This window comes from Sorex fumeus, unplaced genomic scaffold (assembly GCF_029834395.1).
Source record: "Sorex fumeus unplaced genomic scaffold, SorFum_2.1 ptg000045l, whole genome shotgun sequence".
Lineage (NCBI taxonomy): Eukaryota > Metazoa > Chordata > Mammalia > Eulipotyphla > Soricidae > Sorex > Sorex fumeus.
This window is the reverse complement of record NW_026606102.1, coordinates 17502110-17521399: the sequence shown is the minus strand read 5'-3', so window position 1 is coordinate 17521399 and position 19290 is coordinate 17502110. Positions and strand designations below refer to the sequence as shown.

At 39.9% G+C, this 19290-nt stretch overlaps 1 protein-coding gene across 1 annotated transcript in view; it reads right to left on the bottom strand.

Annotated features, from left to right (window-relative positions):
* AGBL4 (AGBL carboxypeptidase 4) overlaps positions 1 to 19290 on the bottom strand; it is a 1380022-nt gene that overhangs the window by 838932 nt on the left and 521800 nt on the right. The window lies entirely within an intron of this gene.

Here is a 19290-nt window from a genome sequence, read left to right as displayed (position 1 = left end):
CCCAGATCCTCCATCTTCCAGTAGGCAGGGGTCACACCCTCCAACTGCCCCCTGGCTCTGTGTAATCCTATCAACGGCCAAGACCCAGAGACTATAAAACCCAGCTCCTGGAAGAGAACAGTGCAGAGTCTCCTGCACCAGCACCTGGCTGTCTTCACCCGGGGCCCGTCATGGCGAATGCGGCCACAGGTACTCGCCCAGCAGGAGGGCTACTTCCCAAGGCTGTGCGTCTAACTAGACCCCAGAGAGATACCAGTTTTCATTCTTGATCTGCAGGGGACGGAAATTGAGGCACACTACACGCAACCAAAAGCTGAACTGTTCCAGGAACCCTCTCCTCATGTCCCCAGGTACCCGCCCCATGGCAGGGCTCCTTCCCGGAACCACAGCTGCTAACGCTGCTGCGAGTTATTCTCCCCCTACATATCCCATAGGAACCATAAGTTACTCTCTTAGATGGAACTTTCACTAGGTTAGCTAAACCATCAGAAACACATTAGCCAATAATTCATTAAGCCCACCTCAATTAATACTGCATCATAAGCAGAATAGTAACAGTGAGCATGAAGGTCTAAACCACACAAGTCACAATGGTAAAGCAATGCAGAAGCCCACCAAGCTTACTTATTGAAGAGGCTAGCCCAGAAGGCCCCAACAGTAATGAAGTGCTAGACAACCTCTCTGACAAGGAATATAGAAGGGAGCTACTGAGGATGCTTAGGGAGCTAAAAGAAACAATGGAAAGCAATGCCAATAAAAGACAAGAGGATTTGAAGGTAGTAATGAGGAAAATGCAAACAAAATTACAAATGGAAATGTCAGACCTGAAAAACCTGGTAGGCAAACTGAAAAACTCAGTGGAAGGCCTTAGCAGCAGAGTAACAGCTGCTGAGGAAGAATCAGTGAGCGTGATGATGAAGTCCAGAGACTCTCCAGAAAAGAGCAGAAAATGGAAAAGAGACTCACAATCTGGGAACAGATGGCAAGAGAAGATTGTGATGAAGCCAAGAGGAGTAAAATAAGAATTATTGGAGTCCCAGAGGGACAGGAAGAAAACCCTGATGAAGGAGAAACTGTCAAAGACATCATTGCTACTATGTTCCCAGAGCTGAAGAAAGCAGGTGACCACATTCAGGAAGCTGGAAGGGTACTATCTAGAAGAAAACTGAATAAAAATACTCTAAGACACATCCTGATAAAAATGACCAACCTTAGATAGACAAAATTCTGAAAGTTGAAAGATCAAAGAAAGAAATTGCCTATAAAGGAGAATCCTTAAGATTCACAGCCAAATTGTCTGATGAAACCCTCATGGACCGAAAATAGTGGTGGGATATAGTGAAAAAAACTCAATGAAATAAATGTATCACTAAAAATACTTTACCCAGCAAGACTCTCATTAATAACAGAAAGAAAAACACACAATTTCACAGACAAACAACAGCTCAGGAACTTCATAGACTCAAAACCATGGTCACAAGAACAGAAAAATGGCACAAAACCCCATAACAATATTCTCTCTATACTACATGGAAAATATCATGTTAAGCGAAATGACTCATAAAGAAAGGAATAGACATAGAAAGATTGCATTCATCTGGGAAACATAAAGTAACAAAATAGGAGACTAACACCCAAGAAAGGCCAAGATTAGTACCAGGAATTTTACTCCAGGGCTTGGAGGCCAACCACACATGCTAGGGGGAAAGGGAGCTCAGATAGAGAAGGGAGCACCAAATAAAGGTTTTGGGAGGATCCTCCCAGGATGGGAGAAGCTTACTGAAAGTAGACTATAGACTAAACATGATTGTCACCCATTGCCTCTTTTGCAAACCACAACACCCCATAAGAGAGAGAGAACAAAAGGGAATGCCCTGCCACAGAGGCAGGATGGGATGGGGGGAATGGGGGATGGGAGGGATACTGGGATCCGTGGGCACTGGTGGAGGGATGGGTATTTGATCATTGTATAATTGAAACCCAAGCACAAAAATGTGTAAGTCTGCAACTGTACCTCATGATGTCTCACTATTAAAAATTTTTTTAAAAAAGGGGAAAAAAAAGAAAGTTTTGCCGAACCCAAGATTACATGGGTATAATAGTTAAGGGTGGGTACTTGATCATTGTATAACTGAAACTCAAGCACAAAAATTTGTAAGTCTACAACTGTACCTCATGGTGTTTCATTAATAAAAATTTAAAAAAAGAAAAAAAATCTCTCTAAATGTCAATGGGCTAAACGCACCAATTAAAAGACACAGACTGGCAGGATGGATTAGAAAATCGAACCCAAAATTTTGCTGCCTGCAAGAAACACATCTCAATAGTTAGAGCAAACACAGGCTCCAAGTCAAAGTCTGGAAAACAATCCTACAAGAAAACAATTTTCATAAAAAATCTGGTGTAGCCATCCTAGTATCAGACCACATTGATTTCAGACTGAAGAAGATCAAAAGAGACAGTGAAGGCCATTTCTTATTGATTAAGGGATCTGTATAACAGGAAGAACTTACAATACTAAATGTATATGCACATAATGAGGGACCAGCAAAGTACTTAAAACAAATTCTCAAAGATACCACATAATACTAGTGGGAGACGTTAACACCACTTTATCACCTCTTGATAGATCAACCAGACTCAAGCTTATCAAGGACATACTTCATCTGAGGGAAAAAATAGAAGAAAAGTGCTTAGTAGATATATACAGGACACTTCATCCTGAAAAATCTGAATACACATTCTTCTCGTGTTTGCATGAAACATTCTCCAAGATAAACCATATGCTGAGGCACAAAAAATATCTTCATAAAATTAAGAAGATGGAGATTGTATCAAAAATTTTCTCAGACCACAATGCACAGAAATTAGAAGTAAATCACACACACAAACAGAAAACTAAATCAAACACCTGGGAATTAAACAGCTCACTACTGGACAATGAGTGGCTTAGAAAGGAAATCAAAGAGGAAGTCAAAAGATTCTTGGAAATAAATGAAAATGAGGACACGAGTTACCACAACTTATGGGACATAGCAAAAGCTGTGTTAAGAGGAAAGTTTATAGCTCTACAAGTATTCCTCAGAAAGGAGGAACAAGCCCACATAAGTAATCTAACCTTACAGCTTAAGAGCTTTGAGAATGACCAGCAAAAGGAGCCGAAACCAAAGAGGAGGAAGGAAATAATAAAATTCAGAGTGGAGATTATTGAGATGGAAATCCAAAAAACAATCTGAAAGATCAATGAAACCAAGAGCTGGTTCTTCAAGAAAATAAACAAGATCGATAAGCCTCTAACAAGGCTCACAAAGAAAGGGAGAGAGAAAACCCTAATAAACCGAATCAGAAATGAAAAGGGGGACATTACAACAGAAACTACAGAAATTCAAAGAATCCTCAGGGAGTAATTTGAGAAGCTTTATGTCACGGAACAGGAAAACCTCGAGGAAATGGATAAATTCCTAGATTCCTATAGTCTCCCAAGGCTGAAACAAGACCTGAAATATCTGAACAGACCTATCACCATCAAGGAATTGAAACGGCAATAAAAAAAAATCTACCCGAGAACAAAAGTCCTGGCCCAGATGGAATCACTAGTGAATACTTCCAAATCTTTAAAGAGGACTACTCCCAATCCTCTTTAAGCTTTTCCACAAAATTGAAATATGAAAAACACTTCCAAACAGTTTCTATGAAGCAAATATCACCCGGATACCAAAAGCAGAAAGAGATATCACAAAGAAAGAGAATTACAGGCCAATATCCCTGAAGAGTGCAGACGCAGAGATCCTCAACAAACTATTAGCAAATAGAATCCAATGACTCATCAAAAAGATCATACACCATGACCAAGTAGGATTAATCCCAGGGATGCAAGGATGGTTTACCATTCGTAAATCGATCAACATAATCCATCATATCAACAAAAGATAAAAACTATATGATCATATCAATAGATGCAGAGAAAGCCTTTGAGAAGATCCAGCACTTGTTTATGATGAAATATTTCAGCAAAACAGGCATCAAAGGAACTTTCCTTAATATAGGCAAAGTCATCTACCACAAGTCCATGGCGAGTATCATTCTCAATGGGGAAAAATTAAAAGCCTTCCCTCTAAGATGGGGCACAAGACAAAGTTGCCCACTTTCGCCACTCCTATTAAATATAGTATTGGAAGTCCTGGCCATTGCAGTTAAGCAAGAGAAAGATATCAAGGGCATACAGATAGGAAAGGAAGAGGTCAAGCAATCACTATCTGCAGATGATATGGTACTATACTTAAAAAACCTAAAGACTCTACAGAAAAACTCCTAGAAACAACAAGTCAGTTTAGTAAAGTGGCAGGCTACAAAATCAACACCCAAAAGTCCATGGCTTTGTTATGTAAAAATAACAAAAGAGAAGAAAGAGACATTAAAAAAACAACCCTGTTCACAATAGTACCTCAGAAAATCAAGTACCTCGGAATCAGTCTAACCAAAGAGTTAAAGGACCTATACAAGTAAAATTACAAAGCGCTACTTCAAGAAATAAAAGAAGACACTACGAAATGGAGACACATCCCCTGATCAAGGATAGGGAGGATTAACATTATCAAATTGGCAATACTTCCCAAAGCACTATACAAATTCAATGCAGTCCCTATCAGGATACCCATGTCATTTTTCAAAGAAATAGGCAAAACACTCCCGAAATTCATATGGAACAATAAACCCCCACAAATAGCTAAAGCAATCCTTGGGAAAAAGAAGATGGGTGGCATCACCTTCCCCAACTTCAAACTCTACTACAAAGCAGTAGAAATTAAAAAAGCATGTTATTGGGCTAGAAACAGACCTGCAGACCAATGGAACAGAGTTGAATATTCTGTCACAGACCCCTACATATCTGACCACTTAATCTTTGAAAAAAGGAGCAAGAAATGTGAAGTGGAACAAGGAAAGCCTCTTCAACAAGTGGTGCTGGGAACACTGGATAGTTACCTGCAAAAAAAAATGAACTCTGGCTCTCTCTCTTCACTCCTCATGCTGCTCTGATCTCTTCCCAAACCCAGGTCAGTTCATCCACCAGTACTTGAACCCGGGACTTGAATCTCTCCCTGCAAGACCCCGGGCGTCTTCCCAGACGCCTGGAGAAAAGCAGTTCTGAGTGTCTGCCTTCCTCTCTTCACTCCTCACACTGCACTGATCTCGTTCCAAACCCAGGTCCCCGTGGGGGTGTGGCCTCTTCACCAGCGGGCGTGTCTTCTGTAGACGTGGGCGTGGCCTATTTTTCAGCTGGCCAACGCTAACACGGCCGCAGGTAGTTAAGTCATACTAAGGAACCTAGTCCCCAAGGTACCTAGTCCCCAACCTGCACAGCAATATGAAAAAACAATGCAAATCCCCACCACATGGGGAGAACAACAAAAAGAATCCAGAATTCTCTGTCAATACTGCTCACCTAGGGGACCTCTCTGACATAGAATTCAGATACAAAGTCATGAAGATGTTCAATCAACTCAATGAAACAGTCAGACATATATCCAGTAACATGACAGAAAAAAATCGACAAATTATGCGAAGAAATGAGAGCAGAAACGTCACGATTAAAAGATTCCATAGATGAAATGAAAAACTCAGTCTCTTCTCTCAAGAATAGAATGACCGCAGCTGAAGAGAGAATCAGTGAGCTAGAAGATCAGCTGCACCAAGTCAATAGGCAACAACAAACAGTGGCAAGGGACCTCAAAATAGCTCAAGAGCGAATCAGAGTCCTAGGAGATGATTCCAAGAGGAACAACATTAGAATCATTGGACTACCGGAAGCTCAGGAAAACAATCCCAACTAAAAAAACACAGTCAAACAAATCATTGCTGATTTGATCAGAGATCAAAATGCAGCCATTCAGGTTCAAGGAGCCCGAAGGGTACCAGCTAAAAGAGACCTTAACAAAAACACTCCAAGACATATAGTTAGAATGATTGATGATGCCAATAGATACAATACTGCAAGCAGCAAGGGCAAAGAAGAAAATCACATACAAAGGAGCACCCCTATATTCACAGCAGATCTATCAGAGGAAACCCTCCAAGCCCGAAGGCAGTGGTGAGATATAGTGAAAAAACTCACTGAAATGAAAGCTTCACCAAGAATACTCTATCTGGCTAAACTCTCACTCAAAATCAAAGAAACGGTATACTATTTTCTAGACAAACATCACCTCAAGAACTTCACTGATTCAAAACCAAACCTAAAACAAGGGCTAAAGAGGCTACTATAAGACAAGACAAACCCTACAACCACAACAGACCCTCAAAGAAAGATGTCACAAAACCCCATAACAATAATCTCTCTCAACGTCAATGGTCTAAATTCACGAATTAAGAACACAGAGTGGCAAAATGGATTCAGAGACAGAACCCAACATTCTGCTGCCTACAAGAAACCCATATCAACAGTCAGAGGAAACACAGACTCAAAGTGAAAGGATGGAAAACAATCCTGCAAGCAAACAGCTCCCTAAAAAAACTGAGGTGGCCATACTTGTATCCAACAGCATTAGAAGGGACAGTGAAGGCTATTTTCTCTTAATCAAGGGATAGGTACAACAGGAAGAAATCACACTCTTAAATGTAAACGCACCTAATGAGGGAACAGCTAAATATTTAAAACAACTGCTAACAGATTTTAAGGAGAAAATTGCTAGCAACACAATAGTAGCTAGAGATTTCAACATCTCCTTATCTCCTCTGGATAGATCAACAAGAACAAAACTCAGCAAGGAAACATTGGTTTTGAAAGAAGAAATAGAAGAGAAAGGGCTTATAGACCTATACAGGGCTTTACACCCCAAAAAGAAAGAATACACATTCTTCTCCAGTGCGCATGGAACATTTTCCAAAATAGACCATGTCCTAGGCCACAAAATATATCTCAATAGAATCAGGAAGATAGAAATAGTATCAACATCTTTTCAGACCATGATGCACTGAGGATAGAAGTGAATCACACACAGACATGGAGAACCAAATAAAACACCTTGAAATTAAACAACTCAATGCTGAACAATGAGTAGATCAGGAAGGAAATCAAGGGTGAAATCAAAAGATACTTGGAAACAAATGAGAATGAAGACACGACTTACCAGAACTTATGGGATGCAGCGAAAGCTGTTTTAAGGGGAAAATTTATAGCTCTGAAAGCATATTTCAGGACATAAGAAAGGATGCACATAAACAACTTGACTTCACAGCTCAAGATCTTAGAAAAGGATCAACAGAAAGAGTCCAAATTGGGCAGAAGGAAATAGATCATAAAACTTAGAGCAGAAATCAACGACATGGAAACCAAAGAAACAATCCGAAAGATCAATGAAACCAAGAGCTGTTTCTTCGACAAAATAAATAAGATAGATAAACCACTAGCGACACTCACAAAGAAACAGAGAGAGAACCTTAATAAATAAAATCAGAAATAAGAATGGGGGTATCACAACAGAAACCAATGAAATTCAAACGATCATCAGAGACTACTTTGAAAGTCTGTAAGCCACGAAGCAAGAGAACCTAGAAGAAATGGATAAATTCTTGGATTCCAATCATCTCCTAAATCTGAATCAAGAAGATATAGAGTACCTGAATAGACCTATTAGTATCAGGAAAATTGAAACTTTAATCAAAATTCTTCCCAAAAACAAAAGCCCAGGGCCAGATGGATTCACTACTGAATTTTTCCAAACATTTAAAGAGGACCTACTGCCAGGTCTTCTCAAGCTTTTCCAGGAAATTGAAAAAACAGAAACTCTCCCAAACAGTTTCTATGAAGCCCATATCTCTCTAATACCAAAAGGAAACAAAGACACCACAAGAAAAGAAAACTACAGGCCGATATCCCTGATGAACACGGATGCAAAGATTCTCAACAAAATACTAGCAAATAGAATTCAGCAGCTCATCAAAAAGATCATACACCATGACCAAGTGGGATTCATCCCAGGGCTGCAAGGATGGTTCAACATTCAGAAATGAATCAACATAATCCATCATATCAATAAAAGAAAATATAAAACCATATGATCTTATCAATAGATGCAGAGAAAGCATTTGACAAGATCCAGCACCTATTTATGATGAAAACCTTCTCCAAAATGGGGATAGAGGGGATTTTCCTCAACATAGTTAAAGCCATCTACCACAAGCCTACAGCCAACATCATCCTCAATGGGGAAAAACTGAGAGCCTTCCCCCTAAGATCAGGGACGAGACAAGGATGCCCACTCTCTCCACTACTGTTCAATATAGTACTGGAAATACTTGTAATAGCGATTAGGCAAGAAAAGATATTAAGGGCATCCAGGTAGGGAAGGAAGAAATCAAGCTCTCACTATTTGCAGATGATATGATACTATACTTAGAGAACCCTAAAACCTCTACCAAGAATCTCCTAGAAACAATACACTTGTATAGTAAAGTGGCAGGTTATAAAATCAATATCCAAAAATCCATGCCTTTCCTATACACAAATAGTGAAAGAGAGGAAAGTGACATGAAGAAAACAATCCCATTCACAATAGTGCCCCAGAAAATCAAGTACCTAGGAATCAGCTTAACTAAGGAAGTAAAGGGCCTGTACAAAGAAAACTGCAAAACGCTACTTCAGGAAATAAAGGAGGACACGAGGAAATGGAAAAATATCCACTTTTCATTGATCGGGAGAATTAACATCGTCAAAATGGCAATACTTCCCAAAGCGCTGTACAAATTCAAAGCGATCCCTATGAGGATACCCATGGCAATCTTCAAAGAAATGGAGCAAACACTCCTGAAATTCATATGAAAGAATAAGCCCCCACGAATAGCTAAAGCAATTTTTGGGAAAAAGAAAATGGGAGGAATCAACCTCCCTAACTTCAAGCTCTACTACAAAGCAGTAATAACTAAAACAGCATGGTACTGGAACAAAGGCAGAACTCTAGACCAGTGGAACAGAGTTGAATATACTGACATCTTCTCCCAAGCATATGATCATATAATCTTCAATAAGGGGGCAAGAAAAATGAAGTGGAACAGGGAAAGTATCTTTAATAAATTGTGCTGGCAAAACTGGATGGCTACATAAAAAAGTGGGCCCAGAACTCTGCCTAACACCATGCACAAAAGTAAGATCAAAATGGATTAAAGACCTCAACATCAGACCAGAATCCATAAAGTTCACTGAAGACAAAGTTGGCAAAACCCTCCATGATATTGAAGCTAATGGTATCTTCAAAGATGTCACGCCACTGGCCAAGCAAGTGAAAACAGAAATAGACAAATGGGACTATCTTAAACTTAGAAGCTTCTGCACCTCAAAAGAAACAGTGACCAAAATACAAAGACAGTCTACAGAATGGGAAAGGATATTTGCCAAATACACATCCGACAAGGGGTTTATAACAAGGATATACAAGGTACTAGTTGAACTCCACAAGAAGAAAACACCCAACCCCATCAAAAAATGGGGTGAGGAAATGAACAGAAACTTTCTCAAAAAAGAAATCCCAATGGCCAAAAGGCACATGAGAAAATGCTCTACATCACTAATCATCAGTGAGATGCAGATCAAATCAACAATGAGATATCATTTCACACCAAGAGACTGGCCCACATCCAAAAGAACAAAAGCAACCGGTGCTGGTGTGGATGTGGCAAGAAGGGACCCTCCTTCACTGCTGGTGGGAATGCCGACTGGTCCAACCCTTTTGAAAAACAGTATGGACTAGTCTCAAAAAATTAGAATTTGGTCTCCCATTTGACCCAGCAATACCACTCCTGGGAATATATCCCAGAGAGGCAAAAAAGTATAGTCGAAGTGATATCTGCACTTGTTTGTTCATTGCAGCACTCTTTACAATAGCCAGAATCTGGAAAAAACCTGAGTGCTCAAGAACAGATGACTGGTTAAAGAAACTCTGGTACATTTACACAATGAAGTACTATGTAGCTATTAGAAAAGATGAAGTCATGAAATCTACATACAATTGGTACTACATGGAAAGTATCATGTTAAGCGAAATGAGTCAGAAAGAACACGATAGACAGAAAGATTGCATTCATCTGGGGAACATAAAGTAACAAAATGGGAGACTAACACCCAGGAGTGGCCAAGATTTGTACCAGGAATTTTGCTCTATGACTTGGAGGCAAGCCACACGTGCTAGGGGAAAAGGAAGCTCAGATAGAGAAGTGAGCACCAAATAAAGGGTATTGGGAAGATCCTCCCTGGATGGGAGAAGCTTGCCAAAGGTAGACTATAGACCAAACATGATTGCCACTCAATGCCTCTCTTGCAAATCACAGGATCCAAAAGGAGAGAGAGAAAACAAAAGGGAATGCCCTGCCACAGAGGCAGGGTGGGATGGGGGGACAGGGGGTGGGAGGGATGCTGGGACCTGCGGTGGTGGAGGATGGACGCTGGTGGAGGGATGGGCACTTGATCAATGTATAACTGAAACCCAAGCACAAAAATTTGTAAGTCTATAACTGTACCTCATGGTTTTTCACTAATTAAAAAAAATGAACTCTGACCTCTGTATAATGGCAGGCACAAAAGTCTGATCAAAGTGGATGAAAAACCTCAATATCAAAGATGAATCCATAAGGTACATAGAGGAAAATGTAGGCAGAACTCTCCACGACATTGAAGCATCTTTAAGGACAAAACAGCACTGACCATGCAAGTGGCAGCAAACATAAACAAATGGGACTACATCAAACTAAGAAGCTTCTGCAATTCAAAAGAAACAGTGACCAAAATGCAGAAAGAGACCACAGAATGGGAAAGATTATTTACCAAATACCCATCTGATAAGGGGTTAGTATCCAAGATATACAAGACACTAGTAGAACTGTACAAGAAAAATCTCCCAACCCCATCAAAAATGGGGAGAAGAAATTAACAGAAGTTTCCTCAAAAAAGAAATACAAATGGCCAAAAGGCAAATGAAAAAATGCTTCACATCGCTAGCCATCAGGTAACTGTAAATCAAAACAACAATGAGATATCATCTTACACCACAGAGACTGGCATACATTCAAAAGAACAAAAGCAACCAGTATTGGCATGGATGTTGCGGGAAAAGGGACACTCATTCCCTGTTGCTGGGAATGCCCACTCGTCCACCCTTTCTGAAAAACAATATGGACATTCCTTCATAAACTAGAAATTGAGCTTCCGTATGACCCCGCAATACTGCTTCTCAGAATATATCCCAAGGATGCAAAAAAGCACAGTAGAAATGACATCTGTACCTATATGTTCATTGCAACACTGTTCACAATAGCCAAAATCTGCAAACCACCCAAGTGCACTAGAACAGATGACTGGTTAAAGAAACTTTGGTACATCTACACAGTGGAATACTATGCAGCTGCCAGGAGAGATGAAGTCATGAACTTTGCTTATAAGTGAATAGACATGGAGAGTATCATTTTAAATGAAATGAGTCAGAAAGAGAGGGACAGACATAGAAGGACTGCACTCATTTGTGGAGTATAAAAAATATAACATGAGGCTGACACCTATGGATAGTAGATACATGGGGCAGGTAGATTGTTCCGTAGCTGCAAGCTTACCTCATGAGCAAAGGGGAAAAGGCAGCTGGAATAGAGAAGGGATCACTAAGAACATGATGGCTTGAGTATCGGGTGGGTTGGGATATGTGTGCAGAAAGTAGATAAAGGCCAAACATGATAACCTCTCAGTGCCTGTATAGCAAACCATAATTACCCACAGGATTATGTGGAATCCTGTCTGCCATGGAGGCAGGGAGAGGGTGTAAAAGGGGGGAGGGTATACCGAGGATATTGGTGGTAGGAAATGTGCACTGGTGGAGGTATGGGTGTTTGATCATTGTGTGATTGTAACCCAAACATAATAGCTTGTAATATCTCATGGTGATTCAATAAAATTTAAAAAATCAAGTAACTCCTTGACCAAGGAGGCAAAGGACCCATATAAAGAAAATTACAAAATGCTATTCTAAGTAATAAAAGAAGACATAGCCCTAGAAAGCTGGTTTTCAACCCCTGATCTGCGTGGGACAGGCACAGAGGCCCAGCTCTGGGCAACAAAGCTGAATGACTCCAATTCCAACAGGTACAGCCCGCCCCCAAGGGCCTGGGTCCCTCTCTGGGCACACGCAGCTAGAAACAGCCCCTAGAAAGCCGGTTTTCAACCCCTGATCTGCGTGGGACGGGCACAGAGGCCCAGCTCTGGGCAACAAAGCTGAACGGCTCCAATTCCAACAGGTACAGCCCGCCCCCAAGGGCCTGGGTCCCTCTCTGGGCACGCGCAGCTAGAAAAAGCCCTTAGAAAGCCGGTTTTCAACCCCTGATCTGCGTGGGACGGGCACAGAGGCCCAGCTCTGGGCAACAAAGCTGAACGGCTCCAATTCCAAACAGGAGACGTTCCCAATTCCTCGCCCAGTGCCAGGGACTCTTTCTGGAGCGAAATATTTTCCCACTACGTATGCCATAGAAACCATAAGCTACCTTCTTAGATGGAAACTTCTCTATTTTAGCTCAGCCACTAGAAACACAGTAGCCAATAACTCATAAGCCTATCTTAACTCACACTGCATATCAAGCAGATAGTAACAGTGAACGTGAAGGACTAAACCACACCTCTCACAATGGTAAAGCAACGCAAAAGCCCACCAAACTTTCATATTGAAGAGTCTAGCCCAGATGACACCAACAGTACTGTAGTGTTAGACAACCTCTCTGACAAGGAATTCAGAAGGGAGCTACTTAGGATGCTTAGGGAATTAAAAGAAACAATGGAAAGCAATGCCAATAGAAGACAAGAGGATCTGAAGGCAGAAATGAGGAAAATGCAATCAGAAATGTCAGACCTGAAAAATCTCGTAGGCGAATTGAAAAGCTCAGTGGAAGGCCTCAGCAGCAGAGTAAGAGCGGCTGAGAACAGAATCAGTGAGCTCGAGATGAAGTTCAGAGACTCTCCAGAAAAGAGCAGAAAATGGAAAAGAGACTCACAATTCGGGAACAGATGGCAAGAGAAGATCGTGATGAAGCCTAGAAGGGTAACATAAGAATTATTGGAGTCCCAGAGGGACAAGAAGAAAACCTCGATGAAGAAGAAACTGTCAAAGACATCATTGCTACAACATTTCCAGAGCTGAAGAAAACTTGTGACCACATTCAGGAGGCCCGAAGGGTACCAGCTAGAAGAAATCCGAATAAAAATACCCCAAGACACATTCTGATCAAAATGACCAAAACCTTAGACAGAGACAAAATTCTGAAAGCAGCAAGATCGAAGAAAGAAATCTCTTACAAAGGAGCATCCTTAAAATTCACAGCTGATTTTTCTGATGAAACCCTCATGGCCCGAAAACAGTGGTGGGACATAGTAAAAGAACTCAATGAAATAAATGCCTCTCCAAAAATACTTTTCCCAGCAAGACTCTCATTCATAATAGAAGGAACAACACACAGTTTCACAGACAAACAACAGCTCAGGAACTTCATAGACTCAAAACCATGGTTACAAGAACAACTAAATGGGCTACTTTAAGGCAAGAAAGGCCCCTCAAATACACCAAATTTTAACAGAACAATGGGACAAAATCCCATAACAATAATCTCTCTCAATGTCAATGGGCTAAACGCACCAATTAAAAGACATAGAGTGGCAGGATGGATTAGAAAACATGCCTCCATAAAATTAAGAAGGTAGAGATTGTATCAACAATCTTCTCAGACCATAATGCGCTGAAATTAGAAGTAAATCACACACAAAAACAGAAAACTAAATCAAACACCTGGAAATTAAACAGTGCACTATTGAACAACGAGTGGATTAGACAGGAAATCAAAGAGGAAATCAAAAGATTCCTAGAAACAAATGAAAATGAGAACACGAGTTACCAAAACTTATGGGACACAGCAAAGGCTGTGTTAAGAGGAAAGTTTATAGCTCTACAAGCATTCCTCAGGAAGGAGGAGCGAGCACACATAAGTAACCTAACCTCACAGCCTAAGAGGTTGGAGAAGGACCAAAAAAAGGAGCACAACCCGAAAAGGAGAAAGGAAATAATAAAACTCAGAGCAGAGATTAACGAGATGGAAACCCAAAAAACAATCCGAAAGATCAATGAAACCAAAAGCTGGTTCTTTGAGAAAATTAACAAGATCGATAAGCCTCTAGCAAAACTCACAAAGAAAGGGAGAGAGAAAACCCTAATAAACCGAATCAGAAATGAAAAGGGGGTCATTACAACAGAAACCACAGAAATTCAGAGGATCCTCAGGGAGTACTTTGAGAAGCTTTATGCCATGGAACATCAAAGCCTCGAGGAAATGGATAAATTCCTAGACTCCTACAGACTCCCAAGGCTGAACCAAGAAGACCTGGAATACCTGAACAGACCTATCACCATCAAGGAAATTGAAATGGTAATAAAAGTCTCCCCAAGCACAAAAGTCCTGGCCCGGATGGATTCACTAGTGAATTCTTCCAAATCTTTAAAGAGGACTTACTCCCAATGCTATTTAAGCTTTTCCACGAAATTGAAATATCAAAAACACTTCCGAACAGTTTCTACGAAGCAAATATCACACTGATACCAAAAGCAGACAGAGATACCACAAAGAAAGAGAATTACAGGCCGATATCCCTGATGAACACAGATGCAAAGATCCTCAACAAACTACTAGCAAATAGAATCCAACTACTCATCAAAAAGATCATACACCATGACCAAGTAGGATTCATCCCAGGGATGCAAGGATGGTTTAACATTCGGAAATCAATCAACATAATCCACCATATCAACAAAAGAAAAGATAAAAAGCATATGATCATATCAATAGATGCAGAGAAAGCATTTGATAAGATCCAGCACCCCTTTATGATGAAAACCCTAGCCAAAAATGGGTATAGAGGGGACCTTCCTCAACATAATTAAAGCCATCTACCACAAGCCTACAGCAAGCATCATCCTCAATGGGGAAAAACTGAGAGCCTTCCCTCTAAGATCAGGGACGAGACAGGGATGCCCACTCTCTCCACTGCTGTTCAATATAGTACTGGAAGTACTTGCAATAGCGATTAGGCAGGAAAAAGATATTAAGGGCATTCAGGTAGGAAAGGAAGAAATCAAGCTCTCACTATTCGCAGATGATATGATACTATACTTAGAGAACCCAATAACTTCCACCAAAAAACTCCTAGAAACAATAGACTCGTATAGTAAATTTGCAGGCTATAAAATCAATACCCAAAAGTCCATGGCTTTCCTATACGCAAACAGTGAGAGAGAAGAAAGCCACATGAAAAAAACAATCCCGTTCACAATTGTGCCCCAGAAAATCAAGTACCTAGGAATCAGCTTAACTAAGGAAGTAAAGGACCTGTGCAAAGAAAACTACAAAACGCTATTTCAGGAAATAAAAGAGGACATGAGGAAATGGAAAGATATTTCCTGCTCATGGGTCGGGAGACTTAACATTGTCAAAATGGCAATACTACCGAAAGCATTGTATAAATTCAATGCAATCCCTATAAGGATACCCATGACATTCTTCAAAGAAATGGAGCAAACACTCCTGAAATTTATATGGAACAATAAGCCCCCACGAATAGCTAAAGCAATTATTGGGAAAAAAGAAAATGGGAGGAATCAACCTCCCGAACTTCAAACTGTACTACAAAGCAGTAATAATTAAAAGAGCATGGTACTGGAACAAAGGCAGAACTGCAGACCAATGAAACAGGGTTGAATACACTGACATCTCCCCTCAATCATATGCTCATCTAATCTTTGATAAAGGTGCATGTAATGTGAAGTGGAGTAAGGAAAGCCTCTTTAATAAATTGTGTTGGCATCACTGGACGGCTACATGCAAAAAAAATAGGCTCAGAACTCTGCCTAACACCATGTACAAAAGTAAGATCAAAATGGATTAAAGACCTCAACATCAGACCAGAAACCATAAGGTACATTGAAGATAAAGTTGGCAAAACCCTCCATGACATTGAAGCTAATAGTATCTTCAAAGATGCCACGCCACTGGCCGAGCAAGTGAAAACAGAGATAGATAAATGGGACTATCTTAAACTAAGAAGCTTCTGCACCTCCAAAGAAACAGTGACCAAAATACAAAGACAGTCTAGAGAATGGGAAAGGATATTCACCGAATACACATCTGACAAGGGGTTGATATTCAGGATATACAAAATACTGGTTAAACTCCACAAGAAGAAAACATCCAACCCCATCCAAAAATGGGGCAATGAAATGAACAGAAACTTTCTCAAAGAAGAAATCCAAATGGCAAAAAAGCACATGAAAAAATGCTCTACATCATTAATCATCAGGGAGATGCAGATCAAAACCACAATGAGATACCATCTCACACCTCAGAGACTGGCCCACATTCAAAAGAACAAAAGCAACCGATGCTGGCGTGGATGTGGTGAGAAAGGGACACTCCTTCACTGTTGGTGGGAATGTCCACTGGTTCAGCCCTTCTGGAAAACAGTATGGACGATTCTCAAAAAATTAGAAATTGAGCTCCCATTTGACCCAGCAATACCACTCCTGGGAATATATCCCAGAGAGGCAAAAATGTATAGTCGAAGTGACATCTGCACTTGTTTGTTCATTGCAGCACTCTTTACAATAGCCAGAAACTGGAAGAAACCTGAATGCCCAAGAACAGATGACTGGTTAATGAAACTTTGGTACATCTACACAATGGAGTACTATGTAGCTGTTAGAAAAGATGAAGTCATGAAATTTACATACAAGTGGTACAATATGGAAAGTATCATGCTAAGCGAAATGAGTCAGAAAGAGAGGGATAGACATAGAAAGATTGCATTCATCTGGGGGATATAAAGTAACAAAGTATGAGATTAATACCCAAGAATAGCTGAGATCAGCACCAGGAGGATACTCCATAACTTAGAGGCCAGCCGGGTATCCTAGAGGAAAGGCAGCTCAGATAGAGAAGGGAGCACCAAATAAAGGATGTTTGGAGGATCCTCCCAGGAGGGGAGATGCATGTCGAAAGTAGACTATGGACTGAACATGTTTGCCACTCAATGCCTCTTTTGCAGACCACAACACCCAAAAGGAGAGAGAGAACACAGGGGATTGCCCTGCCACAGAGACAGGGGGTATGGGGGGATGGGGGTGGGAGGGATATTATCCATGGTGGTGGAAAATGGGCACTGGTGGAGGGATGGGTATCTGATCATTGTATAATTGAAACCAAAGCACAAAAAATTGTAAATCTACAACTTTAAAAAAAATAAAATAAAATAAATGGAAAAAAAAGAATAATAAAAAAAAAGAAGACATAAAGAAATGGAGATGCATACCCTGCTCAAGTATTGGGACAAATAACCATGTCAAAATCGCAATACTCCCCAATGCTTTATATTGGTTCAATGCAGTCCCTGTAAGGACTCCTATGACATTTGTCAAAGAAATACACTGAACACTCCTGAAATTCATATGGTGAAATAATGCTCCACGGAAACACAAAGCAATCCTTGGGGAAAAGAAGATGGTAGGCATCACCTTCTCAAACTTCAAACTGTGCTACAAAGTAACAATAATAAAAAGAGCATGGTACTGGGATAAAGACAGACCTGCAAACAATGTAATACAGCTGAATATCTGGAAAACCCTTAAATATATGATCACTTCATCTTTGATAAAGGAGCAAGAAACATGAAGTGGAGAAAGGAAAGCCTTTATAACAAATGGTGCTGGAAAACTGGACAGCTACATATTACAAAAATAATGAACTCAGACCAATTTCTAATTTCATGCAAAAAAATTAGATTATAATGGATTAAAGATCTCAACATCAGACCTTAATCTATAAGGTACATGGAAGACAATATAGGCAAAAACCTCCATGATATTGAAGCTAAAGGCATCTTCAACAATGAAATACCACAGATCAAGCAACTGGAAGCAAAAATAAACAAATGGGACTACATTAATCTAACAAGCTACTGTACCTCAAAAGAAACAGTGTAGACGATATATAGACAGCCTACAAATTGGGAAAATTATTTACCTAATACCCATCTGATATAGGGTTAATATAAAAGTTATATAAGACATTGGTAGACCTTTACAAGGAAAAAATTTTTAACCCCATCAAAAAATGAGGAGAAGAAATGAACAGAAACTTCCTCTAAGAAGAAATTCAAATGGCCAATAGGCATATGAAAAAATTCTTTAAATCATTAATCATAAGATATTCAAATAAAAACAACAATGAGATATCATCTCATACCACAGATCCAAAAGTACAAGAGCAACCAGTGCCGGTGCAGATGTGGGGAGAAATGGACTCTTCTTTGTTGTTGGAAATGCTGACTTCTCTAACCTTTTTGAAAAACAATATGGCCAATTCTCAAAAAACTAGAAGTTGAAGTCCCAACTGACCCAGCAAAACCACTTCTGGGAATATATCCTGGGGGCAAAAATGCACAGTAGAAACATCATCTGCATCGCAGGCTTTAGGAAAAATGAAGTGATGAAATTTGCTTATAAATGGATGGATATGGAGCATATCATACTGAGTGAAAGAAGTCAGAAAGAGAGATACAAACTTAGAATGACTGCATTCATATGGTCTACATTAAACTAAGAAACTGCTGCAAGTCAAAGGACTGATGACTAGTATACAGACAGAGCACTGAATGGGGAGAATGATTTACCAAACACCCATCTGATAAGAACTTTACAAGACAAAACATATGGCCCATCAAAAAATGAGAAAAGCTTAACAGAATCTTCCTCAAAGAAAAAATACAAATGGTCAAAAGGTACATGAAAAAGACCAGAAATCACAGGTAATTGGGGTATGTGAAGGAAACGGAACTTTGTTCACTGTTGGTGAAATGTAAGCTGATTGATTCATCCTCTATATAAATAGCATTGAGACTTCTCATAACATTTAAAAATGAACTATCATATGATCCATCAATTCAAAGCAATTCAAAGCAGGTCTCTTTGCAAACAACACAAGTACATTAATTACATTAATCTGAAAAGAAACAGGCACATCTTCATTCACTGTAGTGCTTTTTACAAGAGCATCATCTGGAAGTAACCCAAATGCCCAACAAGTGGATAGATTGTGAAATATTTACATAACAAAATACTACTCATGTATTAGAAAAGATGATGCTTTACTTTCTGCTACAACAAGGAAAAACTGGAGGAGGTAATAGAAATTAAAATAGTAATTAAAATGATCTCACTCATATCTGGTATT